Source organism: Miniopterus natalensis, chromosome 1 (assembly GCF_054644295.1).
Source record: "Miniopterus natalensis isolate mMinNat1 chromosome 1, mMinNat1.hap1, whole genome shotgun sequence".
Taxonomy (NCBI): domain Eukaryota; kingdom Metazoa; phylum Chordata; class Mammalia; order Chiroptera; family Miniopteridae; genus Miniopterus; species Miniopterus natalensis.
Window position 1 is genome coordinate 93,508,693 of NC_142081.1, and position 27,663 is coordinate 93,536,355.

The window sequence follows — 27,663 nt, forward strand, 5'->3', positions numbered from 1 at the left end:
TCGTAACTCTAACCGTCTTTTTAACCCTAGTCTTCAACATAACCCTAACCCTAGGTCCAATCGTAACCCTACCGTCTCTCTAAGGATAGCCCTCAACATAACCCTAACCCTAGGGTCAATCGTAATTCTAACCGTCTTTCTAACCCTAGTCCTCAACATAACCTTAACCCTAGGTCCAATCGTTACCCTAACCGTCTGTCTAACCCTAGCCCTGAACATAACCCTAACCCTACGTCCAATCGTAGCCCTAACCGGATCTCTAACCATAGTCCTCAACATAACCCTAACCCTAGGTCCAATCGTAACCCTAACCGTCTCTCTAACCTTAGCCCTCAACATAACTCTAACCCTAGGTCCAATCGTAACCCAAACCGTCTCTCTAAACCTAGCCCTCAACAGAACCCTAACCCTAGGTCCAATCGTTACCCTAACCGGAACTCTAACCCTAGTCCTCAACATAACCCTAACCCTAGGTCCAATCGTAACCCTAACCGGATCTTTAACCCTAGCCCTCAACATAACCCTAACCCTAGGGCAAAGCGTAACCCTAACCGTCTCTCTAACCCTAGCATTCAACATAACCCTAACCCTGGGTCCAATTGTAACCCTAACCGGATCTCTAACCGTAGCCCTGAACATAACCCTAACCCTAGGTCGAATCGTAACCCTAACCGTCTCTCTAACCCTAGCCCTCAACATAACCTTAACCCTAGGTCCAATCGTAACCCTAACCCTAGCCATCAAGAAAACCCTAACCCTAGGTCCAATCGTAACCCTAACCGGATCTCTAACCCTAGCCCTGAACATAACCCTAACCCTAGGTCCAATTGTAACCCTAACCAGATCTCTAAACCTAGCCCTCAACATAACCCTAACCGTAGGTCCAATCGTAACCCTAAACGTCTCTCTAAACCTAGCCCTCAACATAACCCTAACCGTAGGTCCAATCGTGACCCTAACCGGATCTCTAACCCTAGTCCTCAACATAACCCTAACCCTAGGTCCAATCGTAACCCTAACCGGATCTCTAACCGTAGCCCTCAACATAACCCTAACCCTAGGTCCAATCGTAACCCTAACCGTCTCTCTGACCCTAGCCCTCAACATAACCCTAACCCTAGGTCCAATCGTAACCATAACCGGATCTCTAACCCTAGCCCTGAACATAACCCTAACCCTAGGTCGAATTGTAACCCTAACCGTCTCTCTAAACCTAGCCCTCAACATAACCCTAACCCTAGGGCAAAGCGTAACCCTAACCGGATCTCTAACCCTAGCCCTCAACATAACCCTAACCCTAAGTACAATCTTAACCATAACCGTCTCTCTAACCCTAGCCCTCAACATAACCCTAACCTTAGGTCCAATCGTAACCCTAACGGGATCTCGAACTCTAGCTCTGAACATATCCCTAACCCTAGGTCCAATCGTAACCTTCACCGGAACTCTAACCATAGCCCTCAACATAACCCTAACACTAGATCCAATTGTAACCCTAACCGTCTCTCTAACCCAAGCCCTCAACATAACCCTAACCCTAGGTCCAATCCTAACCCTAACCGGATCTCTAACCCTAGCCCTCAACATAACCCTAACCCTAGGTCCAATCGTAACCCTAACCGTCTCTCTAAACCAACCCTCAACATAACCCTAACCTTAGGTCCAATTGTAACCCTAACCAGATCTCTAAACCCATCCCTCAACATAACCCTAACCCTAGGGCCAAGCGTAACCCTAACCGTCTCTCTAACCCTAGCTCTGAACATAACCCTAACCCTAGGTCCAATCGTAACCCTAACCGTCTCTCTAACCCTAGCCCTCAACATAACCCTAACCCTAGGTCCAATCGTAACCCTAACCGTCTCTCTAACCTTAGCCCTCAACATAACCCTAACCCTATGTCCAATCGTAACCCTAACCGTCTCTCTAAACCTAGCCCTCAACAGAACCCTAACCCTAGGTCCAATCGTTACCCTAACCGGAACTCTAACCCTAGTCCTCAACATAACCCTAACCCTAGGTCCAATCGTAACCCTAACCGGATCTCTAACCCTAGCTCTGAACATAACCCTAACCCTAGGTCCAAATGTAACCCTAACCAGATCTTTAACCCTAGCCCTCAACATAACCCTAACCCTAGGGCAAAGCGTAACCCTAACCGTCTCTCTAACCCTAGCCATCAAGAAAACCCTAACCCTAGGTCCAATCGTAACCCTAACCGGATCTCTAACCCTAGCCCTGAACATAACCCTAACCCTAGGTCCAATTGTAACCCTAACCAGATCTCTAAACCTAGCCCTCAACATAACCCTAACCGTAGGTCCAATCGTAACCCTAACCGTCTCTCTAACCCTAGCCCTCAACATAACCCTAAACCTAGGTCCAATCGTGACCCTAACCGGATCTCTAACCCTAGTCCTCAACATAACCCTAAACCTAGGTCCAATCGTAACCCTAACCGGATCTCTAACCGTAGCCCTGAACATAACCCTAACCCTAGGTCCAATTGTAACCCTAATCAGATCTCTAACCCTAGCCTTCAACATAACCCTAACCCTAGGTCCAATCGTAACCCTAACCGTCTCTCTGACCCTAGCCCTCAACATAACCCTAACCCTAGGTCCAATCGTAACCATAACCGTCTCTCTAAACCTAGCCCTGAACATAACCCTAACCCTAGGTCCAATCGTAACCCTAACCGTCTCTCTAACGCTAGCCCTCAACATAACCCTAACCCTAGGGTCAATCGTAACTCTAACCGTCTTTCTAACCCTAGTCTTCAACATAACCCTAACCCTAGGTCCAATCGTAACACTAACCGGATCTCTAACCCTAGACCTCAACATAACCCTAACCCTATGTCCAATCGTAACCCTACCGTCTCTCTAAGGATAGCCCTCAACATAACCCTAACCCTAGGGTCAATCGTAATTCTAACCGTCTTTCTAACCCTAGTCCTCAACATAACCTTAACCCTAGGTCCAATCGTTACCCTAACCGTCTGTCTAACCCTAGCCCTGAACATAACCCTAACCCTACGTCCAATCGTAGCCCTAACCGGATCTCTAACCATAGTCCTCAACATAACCCTAACCCTAGGTCCAATCGTAACCCTAACCGTCTCTCTAACCCTAGCCCTCATCATAACCCTAACCCTAGGTCCAATCGTAACCCTAACCGTCTCTCTAACCTTAGCCCTCAACATAACTCTAACCCTAGGTCCAATCGTAACCCAAACCGTCTCTCTAAACCTAGCCCTCAACAGAACCCTAACCCTAGGTCCAATCGTTACCCTAACCGGAACTCTAACCCTAGTCCTCAACATAACCCTAACCCTAGGTCCAATCGTAACCCTAACCGGATCTTTAACCCTAGCCCTCAACATAACCCTAACCCTAGGGCAAAGCGTAACCCTAACCGTCTCTCTAACCCTAGCATTCAACATAACCCTAACCCTGGGTCCAATTGTAACCCTAACCGGATCTCTAACCGTAGCCCTGAACATAACCCTAACCCTAGGTCGAATCGTAACCCTAACCGTCTCTCTAACCCTAGCCCTCAACATAACCTTAACCCTAGGTCCAATCGTAACCCTAACCCTAGCCATCAAGAAAACCCTAACCCTAGGTCCAATCGTAACCCTAACCGGATCTCTAACCCTAGCCCTGAACATAACCCTAACCCTAGGTCCAATTGTAACCCTAACCAGATCTCTAAACCTAGCCCTCAACATAACCCTAACCGTAGGTCCAATCGTAACCCTAAACGTCTCTCTAAACCTAGCCCTCAACATAACCCTAACCGTAGGTCCAATCGTGACCCTAACCGGATCTCTAACCCTAGTCCTCAACATAACCCTAACCCTAGGTCCAATCGTAACCCTAACCGGATCTCTAACCGTAGCCCTGAACATAACCCTAACCCTACGTCCAATTGTAACCCTAACCAGATCTCTAACCCTAGCCCTCAACATAACCCTAACCCTAGGTCCAATCGTAACCCTAACCGTCTCTCTGACCCTAGCCCTCAACATAACCCTAACCCTAGGTCCAATCGTAACCATAACCGGATCTCTAACCCTAGCCCTGAACATAACCCTAACCCTAGGTCGAATTGTAACCCTAACCGTCTCTCTAAACCTAGCCCTCAACATAACCCTAACCCTAGGTCCAATCGTAACCCTAACCGTCTCTCTAACGCTAGCCCTAAACATAACCCTAACCCTAGGGTCAATCGTAACTCTAACCGTCTTTCTAACCCTAGTCCTCAACATAACACTAACCCTAGGTCCAATCGTAACCCTAACCGGATCTCTAACCCTAGCCCTCAACATAACCCTAACCCTATGTCCAATCGTAACCCTACCGTCACTCTAAGGATAGCCCTCAACATAACACTAACCCTAGGGTCAATCGTAACTCTAACCGTCTTTCTAACCCTACTCCTCAACATAACCCTAACCCTAGGTCCAATCGTAACACTAACCGGATCTCTAACCCTAGCCCTCAACATAACCCTAACCCTATGTCCAATCGTAACCCTACCGTCTCTCTAAGGATAGCCCTCAACATAACCCTAACCCTAGGGTCAATCGTAATTCTAACCGTCTTTCTAACCGTAGTCCTCAACATAACCTTAACCCTAGGTCCAATCGTAACCCTAACCGTCTCTCTAACCCTAGCCCTGAACATAACCCTAACCCTACGTCCAATCGTAGCCCTAACCGGATCTCTAACCATACTCCTCAACATAACCCTAACCCTAGGTCCAATCGTAACCCTAACCGTCTCTCTAACCCTAGCCCTCAACATAACCCTAACCCTAGGTCCAATCGTAACCCTAACCGTCTCTCTAACCTTAGCCCTCAACATAACCCTAACCCTAGGTCCAATCGTAACCCTAACCGTCTCTCTAAACCTAGCCCTCAACAGAACCCTAACCCTAGGTCCAATCGTTACCCTAACCGGAACTCTAACCCTAGTCCTCAACATAACCCTAACCCTAGGTCCAATCGTAACCCTAACCGGATCTCTAACCCTAGCTCTGAACATAACCCTAACCCTAGGTCCAATTGTAACCCTAACCCGATCTTTAACCCTAGCCCTCAACATAACCCTAACCCTAGGGCAAAGCGTAACCCTAACCGTCTCTCTAACCCTAGCATTCAACATAACCCTAACCCTGGGTCCAATTGTAACCCTAACCGGATCTCTAACCGTAGCCCTGAACATAACCCTAACCCTAGGTCGAATCGTAACCCTAACCGTCTCTCTAACCCTAGCCCTCAACATAACCCTACCCCTAGGTCCAATCGTAACCCTAACCGTCTCTCTAACCCTAGCCATCAAGAAAACCCTAACCCTAGGTCCAATCGTAACCCTAACCGGATCTCTAACCCTAGCCCTGAACATAACCCTAACCCTAGGTCCAATTGTAACCCTAACCAGATCTCTAAACCTAGCCCTCAACATAACCCTAACCGTAGGTCCAATCGTAACCCTAACCGTCTCTCTAAACCGAGCCCTCAACATAACCCTAACCGTAGGTCCAATCGTGACCCTAACCGGATCTCTAACCCTAGTCCTCAACATAACCCTAACCCTAGGTCCAATCGTAACCCTAACCGGATCTCTAACCGTAGCCCTGAACATAACCCTAACCCTAGGTCCAATTGTAACCCTAACCAGATCTCTAACCCTAGCCCTCAACATAACCCTAACCCTAGGTCCAATCGTAACCCTAACCGTCTCTCTGACCCTAGCCCTCAACATAACCCTAACCCTAGGTCCAATCGTAACCATAACCGGATCTCTAACCCTAGCCCTGAACATAACCCTAACCCTAGGTCGAATTGTAACCCTAACCGTCTCTCTAAACCTAGCCCTCAACATAACCCTAACCCTAGGTCCAATCGTAACCCTAACCGTCTCTCTAAACCTAGCCCTCAACATAACCCTAACCCTAGGTCCAATCGTAACCCTAACCGTCTCTCTAAACCTAGCCCTCAACATAACCCTAACCCTAGGTCCAATTGTAACCCTAACCGTCTCTCTAAACCTAGCCCTCAACATAACCCTAACCCTAGGTCCAATCATAACCCTAACCGTCTCTCTAAACCTAGCCCTCAACATAACCCTAACCCTAGGTCCAATCGTAACCATAACCAGATCTCTAACCCTAGCCCTGAACATAACCCTAACCCTAGGTCGAATTGTAACCCTAACCGTCTCTCTAAACCTAGCCCTAAACATAACCCTAACCCTAGGGTCAATCGTAACTCTAACCGTCTTTCTAACCCTAATCCTCAACATAACCCTAACCCTAGGTCCAATCGTAACCCTAACCGGATCTCTAACCCTAGCCCTCAACATAACCCTAACCCTATGTCCAATCGTAACCCTACCGTCTCTCTAAGGATAGCCCTCAACATAACACTAACCCTAGGGTCAATCGTAACTCTAACCGTCTTTCTAACCCTAGTCCTCAATATAACCTTAACCCTAGGTCCAATCGTAACCCTAACCGTCTCTCTAACCCTAGCCCTGAACATAACCCTAACCCTACGTCCAATCGTAGCCCTAACCGGATCTCTAACCATAGTCCTCAACATAACCCTAACCCTGGGTCCAATCGTAACCCTAACCGTCTCTCTAACCCTAGCCCTCAACATAACCCTAACCCTAGGTCCAATCGTAACCCTACCGTCTCTCTAACGCTAGCCCTCAACTTAATCCTAACCCTAGGACCAATCGTAACCCTATCCGTCTCTCTAACCCTAGCCCTCAACATAACCCTAACCCTACGTCCAATCGTAACCCTAACCGGATCTCTAACCATAGTCCTCAACATAACCCTAACCCTAGGTCCAATCGTAACCCTAACCGGATCTCTAACCCTAGCCCTGAACATAACCGTAACCCTAGGTCCAATTGTAAACCTAAGCAGATCTCTAACCCTAGCCCTCAACATAACCCTAACCCTAGGTCCAATTGTAACCCTAACCAGATCTGTAACCCTACCCCTCAACATAACCCTAACCCTAGGTCCAATCGTAACCCTACCATCTCTCTAACGCTAGCCCTCAACTTAATCCTAACCCTAGGACCAATCGTAACCCTATCCGTCTCTCTAACCCTAGCCCTCAACATAACCCTAACCCTACGTCCAATCGTAACCCTAACCGGATCTCTAACCATAGTCCTCAACATAACCCTAACCCTAGGTCCAATCGTAACCCTAACTGGATCTCTAACCCTAGCCCTGAACATAACCGTAACCCTAGGTCCAATTGTAACCCTAAGAAGATCTCTAACCGTAGCCCTGAACATAACCCTAACCCTAGGTCCAATCGTAACCCTAACCGTCTCTCTAACGCTAGCCCTCAACATAACCCTAACCCTAGGGTCAATCGTAACTCTAACCGTCTTTCTAACCCTAGTCTTCAACATAACCCTAACCCTAGGTCCAATCGTAACACTAACCGGATCTCTAACCCTAGACCTCAACATAACCCTAACCCTATGTCCAATCGTAACCCTACCGTCTCTCTAAGGATAGCCCTCAACATAACCCTAACCCTAGGGTCAATCGTAATTCTAACCGTCTTTCTAACCCTAGTCCTCAACATAACCTTAACCCTAGGTCCAATCGTTACCCTAACCGTCTGTCTAACCCTAGCCCTGAACATAACCCTAACCCTACGTCCAATCGTAGCCCTAACCGGATCTCTAACCATAGTCCTCAACATAACCCTAACCCTAGGTCCAATCGTAACCCTAACCGTCTCTCTAACCCTAGCCCTCAACATAACCCTAACCCTAGGTCCAATCGTAACCTTAACCGTCTCTCTAACCTTAGCCCTCAACATAACTCTAACCCTAGGTCCAATCGTAACCCAAACCGTCTCTCTAAACCTAGCCCTCAACAGAACCCTAACCCTAGGTCCAATCGTTACCCTAACCGGAACTCTAACCCTAGTCCTCAACATAACCCTAACCCTAGGTCCAATCGTAACCCTAACCGGATCTTTAACCCTAGCCCTCAACATAACCCTAACCCTAGGGCAAAGCGTAACCCTAACCGTCTCTCTAACCCTAGCATTCAACATAACCCTAACCCTGGGTCCAATTGTAACCCTAACCGGATCTCTAACCGTAGCCCTGAACATAACCCTAACCCTAGGTCGAATCGTAACCCTAACCGTCTCTCTAACCCTAGCCCTCAACATAACCTTAACCCTAGGTCCAATCGTAACCCTAACCCTAGCCATCAAGAAAACCCTAACCCTAGGTCCAATCGTAACCCTAACCGGATCTCTAACCCTAGCCCTGAACATAACCCTAACCCTACGTCCATTCGTAGCCCTAACCGGGTCTCTAACCATAGTCCTAAACATAACCCTAACCCTAGGTCCAATCGTAACCCTAACCGTCTCTCTAACCCTAGCGCTCAACATAACCCTAACCCTAGGTGCAATCGTAACCCTAACCGTCTCTCTAACCTTAGCCCTCAACATAACCCTAACCCTAGGTCCAATCGTAACCCTAACCGTCTCTCTAAACCTAGACCTCAACAGAACCCTAACCCTAGGTCCAATCGTTACCCTAAACGGAACTCTAACCCTAGTCCTCAACATAACCCTAACCCTAGGTCCAATCGTAACCCTAACCGGATCTCTAAACCTAGCTCTGAACATAACCCTAACCCTAGGTCCAATTGTAACCCTAACAAGATCTTTAACCCTAGCCCTCAACATAACCCTAACCCTAGGTCCAATCGTAACCCTAACCGTCTCTCTAACCCTAGCCATCAAGAAAACCCTAACCCTAGGTCCAATCGTAACCCTAACCGGATCTCTAACCCTAGCCCTGAACATAACCCTAACCCTAGGTCCAATTGTAACTCTAACCAGATCTCTAAACCTAGCCCTCAACATAACCCTAACCGTAGGTCCAATCGTAACCCTAACCGTCTCTCTAAACCTAGCCCTCAACATAACCCTAACCCTAGGTCCAATCGTAACCCTAACCGTCTCTCTAACCCTAGCCATCAAGAAAACCCTAACCCTAGGTCCAATCGTAACCCTAACCGTCTCTCTAACCCTAGCCCTCAACATAACCCTAACCTTAGGTCCAATCGTAACCCTAACGGGATCTCGAACTCTAGCTCTGAACATATCCCTAACCCTAGGTCCAATCGTAACCTTCACCGGAACTCTAACCATAGCCCTCAACATAACCCTAACCCTAGGTCCAATCGTAACCCTAACCACATCTCTAAGCCCAGCCCTCAACATAACCCTAACCCTAGGTCCAATCGTAACCCTAACAGTCTCTCTAAACTAGCCCTCAACATAACCTTAAACCTAGGTCCAATCGTAACCCTAACGGGATCTCTAACCTTAGCCCTCAACATAACCCTAACCCTGGGTCCATTAGTAAACCTACCCGGATCTATAACCCTCGCCCTCAACCAAAGCCTAACCCTATGTCCAATGGTAAAACTAACCGGGTCTGTAACCCTAGCCCTGAACATAATTCTAACCCTAGGTCGAGTCGTAACCCTAACTGTCTGTCTAACCCTAGCGCTCAACATAACCCTAACCCTAGGTCCAATTGTAACCCTAACGGGATATCTAACCCTAGGCCTCAACATAACCTTAACCCTAGGTCCAATTGTAATCCTAACCAGATCTCTAACCCTAGCCCTCAACATAACCCTAACCCTAGGTCCAATCGTAACCCTAACCGTCTCTCTAACCCTAGCCCTCAACATAACCCTAACCCTAGGTCCAATCGTAACCCTAACCGTCTCTCTAACCCTAGCCCTCAACATAACCCTAACCCTAGGTCCAATCGTAACCCTAACCGTCTCTATAACGATAGCCCTCAACATAACCCTAACCCTAGGCCCAATCGTAACCCTAACCGTCTCTCTAAACCTAGCCCTCAACAGAACCCTAACCCTAGGTCCAATCGTTACCCTAACCGTCTCTCTAAACCTAGCCCTCAACAGAACCCTAACCCTAGGTCCAATCGTTACCCTAACCGGATCTCTAACCCTAGTCCTCAACCTAACCCTAACCCTAGGTCCAATCGTAACCCTAAATGATTCTGTAACCCTAGCCCTCAACATAACGCTAACCCTAGGTCCAATTGTAACCCTAACCGGATCTCTAACCCTAGCACTGAAAATAACCCTAACCCTAGGTCCAATTGTAACCCTAACCGTCTCTTTAACCCTAGCTCTCAACATAACCCTAACCGTAGGTCCAATCGGAACCATAACCGTCTCTTTAACCCTAGCCGTCAACATAACACTAACCCTAGGTCCAATCGTAACCCTAACCGTCTCTCTAACCCTAGCCGTCAACATAAGCCTAACCCTAGGTCCAATTGTAACCCTACCTTCTCTCTAAGGCTAGCCCTCAACATAACCCTAACCCTAGGACCAATCGTAACCCTAACCGTCTCTCTAAACCTAGCCCTCAACATAACCCTAACCCTAGGTTCAATCTTAACCCTAACCGGATCTCTAACCCTAGCACTTAAAATAAACCTAACCCTAGGTCCAATCGTAACCCTAACCGTCTCTTTAACCCTAGCTCTCAACATAACCCTAACCGTAGGTCCAATCATAACCCTAACCGTCTCTTTAACCCTAGCCGTAAACATAACACTAACCCTAGGTCCAATCGTAACCCTAACAGTCTCTCTAACCCTAGCCCTCAACATAACCCTAACGCTAGGGTCAATCGTAACTCTAACCGTCTTTCTAACCCTAGTCCTCAACATAATCCTAACCCTAGGTCCAACCGTAACCCTAACCGGATATCTAACCCTAGCCCTCAACATAACCCTAACCCTAAGTACAATGTTAACCATAACCGTCTCTCTAACCCTAGCCCTCAACATAACCCTAACCCTAGGTCCAATCGTAACCCTAACCGTCTCTCCAAACCTAGCCCTCAACAGAACCCTAACCCTAGGTCCAATCGTTACCCTAACCGGATCTCTAACCCTAGTCCTCAACATAACCCTAACCCTAGGTCCAATCGTAACCCTAACCGGATCTCTAACCCTAGCTCTGAACATAAGTCTAACCCTAGGTCCAATTGTAACCCTAATCAGATCTCTAACCCTGGCCCTCATCATAACCCTAACCCTAGGTCCAATCGTAACCCTAACTGACTCTGTAACCCTAGCTCTCAACATAACCCTAACCCTAGGTCCAATCGTAACCCTAACCGGATCTCTAACCCTAGCACTTAAAATAACCCTAACCCTAGGTCCACTCGTAACCCTAACCGTCTCTTTAACCCTAGCTCAACATAACCCTAACCGTAGGTCCAGTCGCAACCCTAACCGTCTCTTTAACCCTAGCCGTCAACATAATACTAACCCTAGGTCCAATCGTAACCGTACCAGTCTCTCTAACCCTAGCCCTCAACATAACCCTAACCCTAGGGTCAACCATAACTCTAACCGTCTTTCTAACCTTGGTCCTCAACATAACCCTAACCCTAGGTCCAACCGTAAATCTAACCGGATATCTAACCCTAGCCCTCAACATAACCCTAACCCTAAGTACAATCTTAACCATAACCGTCTCTCTAACCCTAGCCCTCAACATAACCCTAACCTTAGGTCCAATCGTAACCCTAACGGGATCTCGAACTCTAGCTCTGAACATATCCCTAACCCTAGGTCCAATCGTAACCTTCACCGGAACTCTAACCATAGCCCTCAACATAACCCTAACACTAGATCCAATTGTAACCCTAACCGTCTCTCTAACCCAAGCCCTCAACATAACCCTAACCCTAGGTCCAATCCTAACCCTAACCGGATCTCTAACCCTAGCCCTCAACATAACCCTAACCCTAGGTCCAATCGTAACCCTAACCGTCTCTCTAAACCAACCCTCAACATAACCCTAACCTTAGGTCCAATTGTAACCCTAACCAGATCTCTAAACCCATCCCTCAACATAACCCTAACCCTAGGGCCAAGCGTAACCCTAACCGTCTCTCTAACCCTAGCTCTGAACATAACCCTAACCCTAGGTCCAATCGTAACCCTAACCGTCTCTCTAACCCTAGCCCTCAACATAACCCTAACCCTAGGTCCAATCGTAACCCTAACCGTCTCTCTAACCTTAGCCCTCAACATAACCCTAACCCTATGTCCAATCGTAACCCTAACCGTCTCTCTAAACCTAGCCCTCAACAGAACCCTAACCCTAGGTCCAATCGTTACCCTAACCGGAACTCTAACCCTAGTCCTCAACATAACCCTAACCCTAGGTCCAATCGTAACCCTAACCGGATCTCTAACCCTAGCTCTGAACATAACCCTAACCCTAGGTCCAATTGTAACCCTAACCAGATCTCTAAACCTAGCCCTCAACATAACCCTAACCGTAGGTCCAATCGTAACCCTAACCTTCTCTCTAACCCTAGCCCTCAACATAACCCTAACCGTAGGTCCAATCGTGACCCTAACCTGATCTCTAACCCTAGTCCTCAACATAACCCTAAACCTAGGTCCAATCGTAACCCTAACCGGATCTCTAACCGTAGCCCTGAACATAACCCTAACCCTAGGTCCAATTGTAACCCTAATCAGATCTCTAACCCTAGCCCTCAACATAACCCTAACCCTAGGTCCAATCGTAACCCTAACCGTCTCTCTGACCCTAGCCCTCAACATAACCCTAACCCTAGGTCCAATCGTAACCATAACCGTCTCTCTAAACCTAGCCCTGAACATAACCCTAACCCTAGGTCCAATCGTAACCCTAACCGTCTCTCTAACGCTAGCCCTCAACATAACCCTAACCCTAGGGTCAATCGTAACTCTAACCGTCTTTCTAACCCTAGTCTTCAACATAACCCTAACCCTAGGTCCAATCGTAACACTAACCGGATCTCTAACCCTAGACCTCAACATAACCCTAACCCTATGTCCAATCGTAACCCTACCGTCTCTCTAAGGATAGCCCTCAACATAACCCTAACCCTAGGGTCAATCGTAATTCTAACCGTCTTTCTAACCCTAGTCCTCAACATAACCTTAACCCTAGGTCCAATCGTTACCCTAACCGTCTGTCTAACCCTAGCCCTGAACATAACCCTAACCCTACGTCCAATCGTAGCCCTAACCGGATCTCTAACCATAGTCCTCAACATAACCCTAACCCTAGGTCCAATCGTAACCCTAACCGTCTCTCTAACCCTAGCCCTCAACATAACCCTAACCCTAGGTCCAATCGTAACCTTAACCGTCTCTCTAACCTTAGCCCTCAACATAACTCTAACCCTAGGTCCAATCGTAACCCAAACCGTCTCTCTAAACCTAGCCCTCAACAGAACCCTAACCCTAGGTCCAATCGTTACCCTAACCGGAACTCTAACCCTAGTCCTCAACATAACCCTAACCCTAGGTCCAATCGTAACCCTAACCGGATCTTTAACCCTAGCCCTCAACATAACCCTAACCCTAGGGCAAAGCGTAACCCTAACCGTCTCTCTAACCCTAGCATTCAACATAACCCTAACCCTGGGTCCAATTGTAACCCTAACCGGATCTCTAACCGTAGCCCTGAACATAACCCTAACCCTAGGTCGAATCGTAACCCTAACCGTCTCTCTAACCCTAGCCCTCAACATAACCTTAACCCTAGGTCCAATCGTAACCCTAACCCTAGCCATCAAGAAAACCCTAACCCTAGGTCCAATCGTAACCCTAACCGGATCTCTAACCCTAGCCCTGAACATAACCCTAACCCTAGGTCCAATTGTAACCCTAACCGTCTCTCTAAGGATAGCCCTCAACATAACACTAACCCTAGGGTCAATCGTAACTCTAACCGTCTTTCTAACCATAGTCCTCAACATAACCCTAACCCTGGGTCCAATCGTAACCCTAACCGTCTCTCTAACCCTAGCCCTCAACATAACCCTAACCCTAGGTCCAATCGTAACCCTACCGTCTCTCTAACGCTAGCCCTCAACTTAATCCTAACCCTAGGACCAATCGTAATCCTATCCGTCTCTCTAACCCTAGCCCTCAACATAACCCTAACCCTACGTCCAATCGTAACCCTAACCGGATCTCTAACCATAGTCCTCAACATAACCCTAACCCTAGGTCCAATCGTAACCCTAACCGGATCTCTAACCCTAGCCCTGAACATAACCGTAACCCTAGGTCCAATTGTAAACCTAAGCAGATCTCTAACCCTAGCCCTCAACATAACCCTAACCCTAGGTCCAATTGTAACCCTAACCAGATCTCTAACCCTACCCCTCAACATAACCCTAACCATAGGGTCAATCGTAACTCTAACCGTCTTTCTAACCCTAGTCCTCAACATAACACTAACCCTAGGTCCAATCGTAACCCTAACCGGATCTCTAACCCTAGCCCTCAACATAACCCTAACCCTATGTCCAATCGTAACCCTACCGTCTCTCTAAGGATAGCCCTCAACATAACACTAACCCTAGGGTCAATCGTAACTCTAACCGTCTTTCTAACCCTACTCCTCAACATAACCCTAACCCTAGGTCCAATCGTAACACTAACCGGATCTCTAACCCTAGCCCTCAACATAACCCTAACCCTATGTCCAATCGTAACCCTACCGTCTCTCTAAGGATAGCCCTCAACATAACCCTAACCCTAGGGTCAATCGTAATTCTAACCGTCTTTCTAAGCCTAGTCCTCAACATAACCTTAACCCTAGGTCCAATCGTAACCCTAACCGTCTCTCTAACCCTAGCCCTCAACATAACCCTAACCCTAGGTCCAATCGTAACCCTAACCGTCTCTCTAACCTTAGCCCTCAACATAACCCTAACCCTAGGTCCAATCGTAACCCTAACCGTCTCTCTAAACCTAGCCCTCAACAGAACCCTAACCCTAGGTCCAATCGTTACCCTAACCGGAACTCTAACCCTAGTCCTCAACATAACCCTAACCCTAGGTCCAATCGTAACCCTAACCGGATCTCTAACCCTAGCTCTGAACATAACCCTAACCCTAGGTCCAATTGTAACCCTAACCCGATCTTTAACCCTAGCCCTCAACATAACCCTAACCCTAGGGCAAAGCGTAACCCTAACCGTCTCTCTAACCCTAGCATTCAACATAACCCTAACCCTGGGTCCAATTGTAACCCTAACCGGATCTCTAACCGTAGCCCTGAACATAACCCTAACCCTAGGTCGAATCGTAACCCTAACCGTCTCTCTAACCCTAGCCCTCAACATAACCCTACCCCTAGGTCCAATCGTAACCCTAACCGTCTCTCTAACCCTAGCCATCAAGAAAACCCTAACCCTAGGTAAAATCGTAACCCTAACCGGATCTCTAACCCTAGCCCTGAACATAACCCTAACCCTAGGTCCAATTGTAACCCTAACCAGATCTCTAAACCTAGCCCTCAACATAACCCTAACCGTAGGTCCAATCGTAACCCTAACCGTCTCTCTAAACCGAGCCCTCAACATAACCCTAACCGTAGGTCCAATCGTGACCCTAACCGGATCTCTAACCCTAGTCCTCAACATAACCCTAACCCTAGGTCCAATCGTAACCCTAACCGGATCTCTAACCGTAGCCCTGAACATAACCCTAACCCTAGGTCCAATTGTAACCCTAACCAGATCTCTAACCCTAGCCCTCAACATAACCCTAACCCTAGGTCCAATCGTAACCCTAACCGTCTCTCTGACCCTAGCCCTCAACATAACCCTAACCCTAGGTCCAATCGTAACCATAACCGGATCTCTAACCCTAGCCCTGAACATAACCCTAACCCTAGGTCGAATTGTAACCCTAACCGTCTCTCTAAACCTAGCCCTCAACATAACCCTAACCCTAGGTCCAATCGTAACCCTAACCGTCTCTCTAAACCTAGCCCTCAACATAACCCTAACCCTAGGTCCAATCGTAACCCTAACCGTCTCTCTAAACCTAGCCCTCAACATAACCCTAACCCTAGGTCCAATTGTAACCCTAACCGTCTCTCTAAACCTAGCCCTCAACATAACCCTAACCCTAGGTCCAATCATAACCCTAACCGTCTCTCTAAACCTAGCCCTCAACATAACCCTAACCCTAGGTCCAATCGTAACCATAACCGGATCTCTAACCCTAGCCCTGAACATAACCCTAACCCTAGGTCGAATTGTAACCCTAACCGTCTCTCTAAACCTAGCCCTAAACATAACCCTAACCCTAGGGTCAATCGTAACTCTAACCGTCTTTCTAACCCTAATCCTCAACATAACCCTAACCCTAGGTCCAATCGTAACCCTAACCAGATCTCTAACCCTAGCCCTCAACATAACCCTAACCCTATGTCCAATCGTAACCCTACCGTCTCTCTAAGGATAGCCCTCAACATAACACTAACCCTAGGGTCAATCGTAACTCTAACCGTCTTTCTAACCCTAGTCCTCAATATAACCTTAACCCTAGGTCCAATCGTAACCCTAACCGTCTCTCTAACCCTAGCCCTGAACATAACCCTAACCCTACGTCCAATCGTAGCCCTAACCGGATCTCTAACCATAGTCCTCAACATAACCCTAACCCTGGGTCCAATCGTAACCCTAACCGTCTCTCTAACCCTAGCCCTCAACATAACCCTAACCCTAGGTCCAATCGTAACCCTACCGTCTCTCTAACGCTAGCCCTCAACTTAATCCTAACCCTAGGACCAATCGTAACCCTATCCGTCTCTCTAACCCTAGCCCTCAACATAACCCTAACCCTACGTCCAATCGTAACCCTAACCGGATCTCTAACCATAGTCCTCAACATAACCCTAACCCTAGGTCCAATCGTAACCCTAACCGGATCTCTAACCCTAGCCCTGAACATAACCGTAACCCTAGGTCCAATTGTAAACCTAAGCAGATCTCTAACCCTAGCCCTCAACATAACCCTAACCCTAGGTCCAATTGTAACCCTAACCAGATCTCTAACCCTACCCCTCAACATAACCCTAACCCTAGGTCCAATCGTAACCCTACCATCTCTCTAACGCTAGCCCTCAACTTAATCCTAACCCTAGGACCAATCGTAACCCTATCCGTCTCTCTAACCCTAGCCCTCAACATAACCCTAACCCTACGTCCAATCGTAACCCTAACCGGATCTCTAACCATAGTCCTCAACATAACCCTAACCCTAGGTCCAATCGTAACCCTAACCGGATCTCTAACCCTAGCCCTGAACATAACCGTAACCCTAGGTCCAATTGTAACCCTAAGAAGATCTCTAACCGTAGCCCTGAACATAACCCTAACCCTAGGTCCAATCGTAACCCTAACCGGATCTCTAACCCTAGCACTGAAAATAACCCTAACCCTAGGTCCACTCGTAACCCTAACCATCTCTTTAACCCTAGCTCTCAACATAACCCTAACCGTAGGTCCAATCGCAACCCTAACCGTCTCTTTAACCCTAGCCGTCAACATAACACTAACCCTAGGTCCAATCGTAACCGTACCAGTCTCTCTAACCCTAGCCCTCAACATAACCCTAACCCTAGGGTCAATCATAACTCTAACCGTCTTTCTAACCCTAGTCCTCAACATAACCCTAACCCTAGGTCCAACCGTAAATCTAACCGGATATCTAACCCTAGCCCTCAACATAACCCTAACCCTAAGTACAATCTTAACCATAACCGTCTCTCTAACCCTAGCCCTCAACATAACCCTAACCTTAGGTCCAATCGTAACCCTAACGGGATCTCGAACTCTAGCTCTGAACATATCCCTAACCCTAGGTCCAATCGTAACCCTAACCGTCTCTCTGACCCTAGCCCTCAACATAACCCTAACCCTAGGTCCAATCGTAACCATAACCGTCTCTCTAAACCTAGCCCTGAACATAACCCTAACCCTAGGTCCAATCGTAACCCTAACCGTCTCTCTAACGCTAGCCCTCAACATAACCCTAACCCTAGGGTCAATCGTAACTCTAACCGTCTTTCTAACCCTAGTCCTCAACATAACCCTAACCCTAGGTCCAATCGTAACACTAACCGGATCTCTAACCCTAGACCTCAACATAACCCTAACCCTATGTCCAATCGTAACCCTACCGTCTCTCTAAGGATAGCCCTCAACATAACACTAACCCTAGGGTCAATCGTAACTCTAACCGTCTTTCTAACCCTAGTCCTCAACATAACCCTAACCCTAGGTCCAATCGTAACACTAACCGGATCTCTAACCCTAGCCCTCAACATAACCCTAACCCTATGTCCAATCGTAACCCTACGGTCTCTCTAAGGATAGCCCTCAACATAACCCTAACCCTAGGGTCAATCGTAATTCTAACCGTCTTTCTAACCCTAGTCCTCAACATAACCTTAACCCTAGGTCCAATCGTAACCCTAACCGTCTCTCTAACCCTAGCCCTGAACATAACCCTAACCCTACGTCCATTCGTAGCCCTAACCGGGTCTCTAACCATAGTCCTAAACATAACCCTAACCCTAGGTCCAATCGTAACCCTAACCGTCTCTCTAACCCTAGCGCTCAACATAACCCTAACCCTAGGTCCAATCGTAACCCTAACCGTCTCTCTAACCTTAGCCCTCAACATAACCCTAACCCTAGGTCCAATCGTAACCCTAACCGTCTCTCTAAACCTAGACCTCAACAGAACCCTAACCCTAGGTCCAATCGTTACCCTAACCGGAACTCTAACCCTAGTCCTCAACATAACCCTAACCCTAGGTCCAATCGTAACCCTAACCGGATCTCTAAACCTAGCTCTGAACATAACCCTAACCCTAGGTCCAATTGTAACCCTAACAAGATCTTTAACCCTAGCCCTCAACATAACCCTAACCCTAGGGCAAAGCGTAACCCTAACCGTCTCTCTAACCCTAGCATTCAACATAACCCTAACCCTGGGTCCAATTGTAACCCTAACCGGATCTCTAACCGTAGCCCTGAACATAACCCTAACCCTAGGTCGAATCGTAACCCTAACCGTCTCTCTAACCCTAGCCCTCAACATAACCCTAACCCTAGGTCCAATCGTAACCCTAACCGTCTCTCTAACCCTAGCCATCAAGAAAACCCTAACCCTAGGTCCAATCGTAACCCTAACCGGATCTCTAACCCTAGCCCTGAACATAACCCTAACCCTAGGTCCAATTGTAACTCTAACCAGATCTCTAAACCTAGCCCTCAACATAACCCTAACCGTAGGTCCAATCGTAACCCTAACCGTCAATCTAAACCTAGCCCTCAACATAACCCTAACCGTAGGTCCAATCGTGACCCTAACCGGATCTCTAACCCTAGTCCTCAACATAACCCTAACCCTAGGTCCAATCGTAACCCTAACCGGATCTCTAACCGTAGCCCTGAACATAACCCTAACCCTAGGTCCAATTGTAACCCTAACCGGATCTCTAACCGTAGTCCTGAACATAACCCTAACCCTAGGTCCAATTGTAACCCTAACCAGATCTCTAACCCTAGCCCTCAACATAACCCTAACCCTAGGTCCAATCGTAACTCTAACCGTCTTTCTAACCCTAGTCCTCAACATAACCCTAACCCTAGGTCCAATCGTAACCCTAACCGGATCTCTAACCCTAGCCCTCAACATAACCCTAACCCTATGTCCAATCGTAACCCTACCGTCTCTCTAAGGATAGCCCTCAACATAACACTAACCCTAGGGTCAATCGTAACTCTAACCGTCTTTCTAACCCTAGTCCTCAATATAACCTTAACCCTAGGTCCAATCGTAGCCCTAACCGGATCTCTAACCATAGTCCTCAACATAACCCTAACCCTGGGTCCAATCGTAACCCTAACCGTCTCTCTAACCCTAGCCCTCAACATAACCCTAACCCTAGGTCCAATCGTAACCCTACCGTCTCTCTAACGCTACCCCTCAACTTAATCCTAACCCTAGGACCAATCGTAACCCTATCCGTCTCTCTAACCCTAGCCCTCAACATAACACTAACCCTACGTCCAATCGTAACCCTAACCGGATCTCTAACCATAGTCCTCAACATAACCCTAACCCTAGGTCCAATCATAACCCTAACCGGATCTCTAAGCCTAGCCCTGAACATAACCGTAACCCTAGGTCCAATTGTAAACCTAAGCAGATCTCTAACCCTAACCCTCAACATAACCCTAACCCTAGGTCCAATTGTAACCCTAACCAGATCTCTAACCCTAGCCCTCAACATAACCCTAACCCTACGTCCAATCGTAACCCTACCGTCTCTCTAACGCTAGCCCTCAACTTAATCCTAACCCTAGGACCAATCGTAACCCTATCCGTCTCTCTAACCCTAGCCCTCAACATAACCCTAACCCTACGTCCAATCGTAACCCTAACCGGATCTCTAACCATAGTCCTCAACATAACCCTAACCCTAGGTCCAATCGTAACCCTAACCGGATCTCTAACCCTAGCCCTGAACATAACCGTAACCCTAGGTCCAATTGTAACCCTAAGAAGATCTCTAACCGTAGCCCTGAACATAACCCTAACCCTAGGTCCAATTGTAACCCTAACCGTCTCCCTAACCCTAGCCCGGAACATAACCCTAACCCTAGGTCCAATTGTAACCCTAACCAGATCTCTAACCCTAGCCCTAATCATAACCCTAACCCTAGGTCCAATGGTAACTCTAACCGTCTCTCTAAACCTAGCCCTCAACAGAACCCTAACCCAGGTCCAATCGTTACCCTAACCGGATCTCTAACCGTAGTCCTCAACATAACCCTAACCCTAGGTCCAATCGTAACCCTAACCGGATCTCTAACCCTAGTCCTCAACATAACCCTAACCCTAGGTCCAATGGTAACCCTAACCGGATCTCTAACCCTAGCTCTGAACATAACCCTAACCCTAGGTCCAATTGTAACCGTAACCAGATCTCTAACCCTAGCCCTCAACATAACCCTAACCCTAGGTCCAATCGTAACCCTAACCGGATCTCTAACCCTAGCCCTGAACATAACAGTAACCCTAGGTGCAATTGTAACCCTAACCGGATCTCTAACCCTAGCCCTGAACATAACAGTAACCCTAGGTCCAATCGTAACCCTAACCGGATATCTAGCCCCAGCCCTGAACATAACCCTAACCCTACATCGAATCGTAACCCTAACCGTCTCTCTAACCCTAGCCCTCAACATAACCCTAACCCTAGGTCCAATCGTAACCCTAACCGTCTCTCTAACCCTAGCCCTCAACATAACCCTAACCCTACGTCGAATCGTAACCCTAACCGTCTCTCTAACCCTAGCCCTCAACATAACCCTAACCCTAGGTCCAATCGTAACCCTAACCGGATCTCTAACCCAGGTCCTGAACATAACCCTAACGGTAGGTCCAATTGTAACCCTAACCAGATCTCTAACCCTAGCCCTCAACATAACCCTAACCCTAGGTCCAATCGTAACCCTAACCGTCTCTCTAACCCTAGTCCTCAACATAACCCTAACCCTAGGTGCAATCGTAACCCTAACCGGATCTCTAAGCCTAGCCTTGAACATAACCCTAACCCTAGGTCGAATCGTAACCCTAACCGTCTCTCTAACCCTAGCCCTCAACATAACCCTAACCCTAGGTCCAATCGTAACCCTAACCGTCTCTCTAACGCTAGCCCTCAACATAACCCTAACCCAAGGACCAATCGTAACCCTAACCGTCTCTCTAACCCTAGCCCTCAACATAACCCTAACCCTAGGTCCAATCATAACCCTAACCGTCTCTCTAAACCTAGCCTTCAACAGATCCCTAACCCTAGGTCCAATCGTTACCCTAACCGGATCTCTAACCCTAGTCCTCAACATAAATCTAACCGTAGGTCCAATCGTAACCCTAACCGGATCTCTAACCCTAGCTCTGAACATAACCCTAACCCTGGGTCCAATTGTAACCCTAACCAGATCTCTAACCCTAGCCGTCAACATAACACTAACCCTAGGTCCAATCGTAACCCTAACTTTCTCTCTAACCCTAGCCATCAATAAAACCCTAACCCTAGGTCCAATCGTAACCCTAACCGGATCTCTAACCCTAGCCCTGAACATACCCCTAACCCTAGGTCCAATTGTAACCCTAACCAGATCTCTAAACCTAGCCCTCAACATAACCCTAACCCTAGGTCCAATCGTAACCCTAACCGTCTCTCTAACCCTAGCCCTCAACATAACCCTAACCCTAGGTCCAATCGTAACCCTAACCGGATCTCTAACCCTAGCTCTGAACATTACCCTAACCGTAGGTCCAATTGTAACCCTAACCAGATCTTTAACCCTAGCCCTCAACATAACCCTAACCCTAGGGCAAAGCGTAACCCTAACCGTCTCTCTAACCCTAGCATTCAACATAACCCTAACCCTGGGTCCAATTGTAACCCTAACCGTCTCTCTAACCCTAGCCATCAAGAAAACCCTAACCCTAGGTCCAATCGTAACCCTATCCGGATCTCTAACCCTAGCCCTGAACATAACCCTAACCCTAGGTCCAATTGTAACCCTAACCAGATCTCTAAACCTAGCCCTCAACTTAACCCTAACCGTAGGTCCAATTGTAACCCTAACCGTCTCTCTAACCTTAGGACTCAACATAACCCTAACCGTAGGTCCAATCGTGACCCTAACCGGATCTCTAACCCTAGTCCTCAACATAACCCTAACCCTAGGTCCAATCGTAACCCTAACCGGATCTCTAACCGTAGCCCTGAACATAACCCTAACCCTAGGTCCAATTGTAACCCTAACCAGATCTCTAACCCTAGCGCTCAACATAACCCTAACCCTAGGTCCAATCGTAACCCTAACCGTCTCTCTGACCCTAGCCCTCAACATAACCCTAACCCTAGGTCCAATCGTAACCATAACCGGATCTCTAACCCTAGCCCTGAACATAGCCCTAACCCTAGGTCGAATTGTAACCCTAACCGTCTCTCTAAACCTAGCCCTCAACATAACCCTAACCCTAGGTCCAATCGTAACCCTAAACGTCTCTCCAAACCTAGCCCTCAACAGAACCCTAACTCTAGGTCCAATCGTTACCCTAACCGGATCTCTAACCCTAGTCCTCAACATAACCCTAACCCTAGGTCCAATCGTAACCCTAACCGGATCTCTAACCCTAGCTCTGAACATAAGTCTAACCCTAGGTCCAATTGTAACCCTAACCAGATCTCTAACCCTGGCCCTCATCATAACCCTAACCCTAGGTCCAATCGTAACCCTAACTGACTCTGTAACCCTAGCCCTCAACATAACCCTAACCCTAGTTCCAATCGTAACCCTAACCGGATCTCTAACCCTAGCACTGAAAATAACCCTAACCCTAGGTCCAATCGTAACCCTAACCGTCTCTTTAACCCTAGCTCTCAACATAACCCTAACCGTAGGTCCAATCGTAACCCTAACCGTCTCTTTAACCCTAGCCGTCAACATAACACTAACCCTAGGTCCAATCGTAACCGTACCAGTCTCTCTAACCATAGCCCTCAACATAACCCTAACCCTAGGGTCAATCATAACTCTAACCGTCTTTCTAACCCTAGTCCTCAACATAACCCTAACCCTAGGTCCAACCGTAACCCTAACCAGATATCTAACCCTAGCCCTCAACATAACCCTAACCCTAAGTACAATCTTAACCATAACCGTCTCTCTAACCCTAGCCCTCAACATAACCCTAACCCTAGGTCCAATCGTAACCTTCACCGGAACTCTAACCATAGCCCTCAACATAACGCTAACACTAGATCCAATCGTAACCCTAACCGTCTCTCTAACCCTAGACCTCAACATAACCCTAAGCCTAGGTCCAATTGTAACCCTAACCGGATCTCTCACTCTAGCCCTCAACATAACACTAACCCTACGTCCAATCGTAACCCTAAGCGTCTCTCTAACCCAAGCCCTCAACATAACCCTAACCCTAGGTCCAATCCTAACCCTAACCGGATCTCTAACCCTAGCCCTCAACATAACCCTAACCCTAGGTCCAATCGTAACCCTAACCGTCTCTCTAAACCAATCCTCAACATAACCCTAACCTTAGGTCCAATTGTAACCCTAACCAGATCTCTAAACCCATCCCTCAACATAACCCTAACCCTAGGGCCAAGCGTAACCCTAACCGTCTCTCTAACCCTACCTCTGAACATAACCCTAACCCTAGGTCCAATCGTAACACTAACCGTCTCTCTAACCCTAGCCCTCAACATAACCCTAACCCTAGGTCCAATCGTAACCCTAACCGTCTCTCTAACCTTAGCCCTCAACATAACCCTAACCCTAGGTCCAATCGTAACCCTAACCGTCTCTCTAAACCTAGCCCTCAACAGAACCCTAACCCTAGGTCCAATCGTTACCCTAACCGGAACTCTAACCCTAGTCCTCAACATAACCCTAACCCTAGGTCCAATCGTAACCCTAACCGGATCTCTAACCCTAGCTCTGAACATAACCCTAACCCTAGGTCCAATTGTAACCCTAACCAGATCTTTAACCCTAGCCCTCAACATAACCCTAACCCTAGGGCAAAGCGTAACCCTAACCGTCTCTCTAACCCTAGCATTCAACATAACCCTAACCCTAGGTCCAATCGTAACCCTAACCGTCTCTCTAACCCTAGCCATCAAGAAAACCCTAACCCTAGGTCCAATCGTAACCCTAACCGGATCTCTAACCTTAGCCCTCAACATAACCCTAACCCTAGGTCCAATCGTAACCCTAACCGTCTCTCTAACCTTAGCCCTCAACATAACCCTAACCCTAGGTCCAATTGTAACCCTAACCAGATCTTTAACCCTAGCCCTCAACATAACCCTAACCCTAGGGCAAAGCGTAACCCTAACCATCTCTCTAACCCTAGCATTCAACATAACCCTAACCCTGGGTCCAATTGTAACCCTAACCGGATCTCTAACCGTAGCCCTGAACATAACCCTAACCCTAGGTCGAATCGTAACCCTAACCGTCTCTCTAACCCTAGCCCTGAGCATAACCATAACCCTAGGTCCAATCGTAACCTTAACCGGATCTCTAAACCTAGCTCTGAACATAACCCTAACCCTAGGTCCAATTGTAACCCTAACCAGATCTTTAACCCTAGCCCTCAACATAACCCTAACCCTAGGGCAAAGCGTAACCCTAACCGTCTCTCTAACCCTAGCATTCAACATAACCCTAACCCTGGGTCCAATTGTAACCCTAACCGGATCTCTAACCGTAGCCCTGAACATAACCCTAACCCTAGGTCGAATCGTAACCCTAACCGTCTCTCTAACCCTAGCCCTCAACATAACCCTAACCCTAGGTCCAATCGTAACCCTAACCGTCTCTCTAACCCTAGCCATCAAGAAAACCCTAACCCTAGGTCCAATCGTAACCCTAACCGGATCTCTAACCCTAGCCCTGAACATAACCCTAACCCTAGGTCCAATTGTAACTCTAACCAGATCTCTAAACCTAGCCCTCAACATAACCCTAACCGTAGGTCCAATCGTAACCCTAACCGTCTCTCTAAACCTAGCCCTCAACATAACCCTAACCGTAGGTCCAATCGTGACCCTAACCGGATCTCTAACCCTAGTCCTCAACATAACCCTAACCCTAGGTCCAATCGTAACCCTAACCGGATCTCTAACCGTAGCCCTGAACATAACCATAACCCTAGGTCCAATTGTAACCCTAACCGGATCTCTAACCGTAGTCCTGAACATAACCCTAACCCTAGGTCCAATTGTAACCCTAACCAGATCTCTAACCCTAGCCCTCAACATAACCCTAACCCTAGGTCCAATCGTAACTCTAACCGTCTTTCTAACCCTAGTCCTCAACATAACCCTAACCCTAGGTCCAATCGTAACCCTAACCGGATCTCTAACCCTAGCCCTCAACATAACCCTAACCCTATGTCCAATCGTAACCCTACCGTCTCTCTAAGGATAGCCCTCAACATAACACTAACCCTAGGGTCAATCGTAACTCTAACCGTCTTTCTAACCCTAGTCCTCAATATAACCTTAACCCTAGGTCCAATCGTAGCCCTAACCGGATCTCTAACCATAGTCCTCAACATAACCCTAACCCTGGGTCCAATCGTAACCCTAACCGTCTCTCTAACCCTAGCCCTCAACTTAATCCTAACCCTAGGACCAATCGTAACCCTATCCGTCTCTCTAACCCTAGCCCTCAACATAACACTAACCCTACGTCCAATCGTAACCCTAACCGGATCTCTAACCATAGTCCTCAACATAACCCTAACCCTAGGTCCAATCATAACCCTAACCGGATCTCTAAGCCTAGCCCTGAACATAACCGTAACCCTAGGTCCAATTGTAAACCTAAGCAGATCTCTAACCCTAACCCTCAACATAACCCTAACCCTAGGTCCAATTGTAACCCTAACCAGATCTCTAACCCTAGCCCTCAACATAACCCTAACCCTACGTCCAATCGTAACCCTACCGTCTCTCTAACGCTAGCCCTCAACTTAATCCTAACCCTAGGACCAATCGTAACCCTATCCGTCTCTCTAACCCTAGCCCTCAACATAACCCTAACCCTACGTCCAATCGTAACCCTAACCGGATCTCTAACCATAGTCCTCAACATAACCCTAACCCTAGGTCCAATCGTAACCCTAACCGGATCTCTAACCCTAGCCCTGAACATAACAGTAACCCTAGGTGCAATTGTAACCCTAACCAGATCTCTAACCCTAGCCCTCAACATAACCCTAACCCTAGGTCCAATGGTAACCCTAACCGTCTCTCTACCCTAGCCCTCAACATAACCCTAACCCTAGGTCCAATCGTAACCCTAACCGGATATCTAGCCCCAGCCCTGAACATAACCCTAACCCTACATCGAATCGTAACCCTAACCGTCTCTCTAACCCTAGCCCTCAACATAACCCTAACCCTAGGTCCAATCGTAACCCTAACCGTCTCTCTAACCCTAGCCCTCAACATAACCCTAACCCTACGTCGAATCGTAACCCTAACCGTCTCTCTAACCCTAGCCCTCAACATAACCCTAACCCTAGGTCCAATCGTAACCCTAACCGGATCTCTAACCCAGGTCCTGAACATAACCCTAACGGTAGGTCCAATTGTAACCCTAACCAGATCTCTAACCCTAGCCCTCAACATAACCCTAACCCTAGGTCCAATCGTAACCCTAACCGTCTCTCTAACCCTAGTCCTCAACATAACCCTAACCCTAGGTGCAATCGTAACCCTAACCGGATCTCTAAGCCTAGCCTTGAACATAACCCTAACCCTAGGTAGAATCGTAACCCTAACCGTCTCTCTAACCCTAGCCCTCAACATAACCCTAACCCTAGGTCCAATCGTAACCCTAACCGTCTCTCTAACGCTAGCCCTCAACATAACCCTAACCCAAGGACCAATCGTAACCCTAACCGTCTCTCTAACCCTAGCCCTCAACATAACCCTAACCCTAGGTCCAATCATAACCCTAACCGTCTCTCTAAACCTAGCCTTCAACAGATCCCTAACCCTAGGTCCAATCGTTACCCTAACCGGATCTCTAACCCTAGTCCTCAACATAAATCTAACCGTAGGTCCAATCGTAACCCTAACCGGATCTCT